This window comes from Monopterus albus, unplaced genomic scaffold (genome assembly GCF_001952655.1).
Source record: "Monopterus albus unplaced genomic scaffold, M_albus_1.0 scaffold121.1, whole genome shotgun sequence".
Lineage (NCBI taxonomy): Eukaryota > Metazoa > Chordata > Actinopteri > Synbranchiformes > Synbranchidae > Monopterus > Monopterus albus.
This window is the reverse complement of record NW_018128001.1, coordinates 1,817,952-1,818,803: the sequence shown is the minus strand read 5'-3', so window position 1 is coordinate 1,818,803 and position 852 is coordinate 1,817,952. Positions and strand designations below refer to the sequence as shown.

The 852-nt window shown below is 31.9% G+C and overlaps 1 protein-coding gene across 1 annotated transcript in view; it reads right to left on the bottom strand.

The window, feature by feature from the left end:
- The window catches only part of LOC109966939 (potassium voltage-gated channel subfamily KQT member 2-like), an 81,000-nt gene that overhangs the window by 75,848 nt on the left and 4,300 nt on the right, over positions 1-852 (bottom strand). The gene's annotated exons all lie outside the window — the stretch shown is intronic.

Below are 852 nucleotides of genomic sequence, written 5' to 3'. Positions count from 1 at the left end.
TGACGCATGGCTACCAATGGCATTGCACCAATGCATTGTCTATGGACAAATATAAATGTCGATTATAAAAAAAACCATAACAGATATCAAGAGTTGAATAAAGTTGAAATGGCGTTTCTAGCCCAAGGTATGCCAGAGATATCCAGAGATATTAAGCTTCCAACTTTGCTTCCAACTTTGCTTACAGAATGGGGCAAGATTTTCAAAATGAAGCTAAATATTTCAAAAGTATGAAGTTAAGAAAACTTCTGAATAGCAGCATGAATGTCCTTAAGGAGCAGAACATTTTGATAGATGAAATTATGCTGAATTAGAATTTTCCCATTCATTTGAATGGAGCAAAACCTTCAAAATAAAGCTAAATATTTCAAAAGTATGAAGTTTAGAAAAGTTCTGAATAGAAGCATGAATGTCCTTAAGGAGCAGAACATTTTGATAGCTGAAATTATGCTGAATTAGAATTTTCCCATTCATTTGAATGGAGCAAGATTTTCAAAATGTCTGAAGAGAAGTATGAATGTCCTTGAAGAGCTGAACATTTTAATAGCTTAAAGAACTGAAAGTGCAGAAGTAAAAATTTCTCCATTCATTTGAATGGGGCAAAACTTTCAAAACAAAGCTAAATATTTCAAAAGTATGAAGTTTACAAATTTTCTGAATAGAAGCATGAATGTCCTTGAAGAGCTGAACATTTTGATAGCTGAAAAGTATGCTGAAGTAGAATTTCCCCATTCATTTGAATGAAACAAAACTTTCAAAATAAAGCTAAATATTTCAAAAGTATGAAGTTTTGAAAACTTCTGAAGAGAAGCATGAATGTCCTTGAAGAGCTGAACATTTTGATAGCTGAAA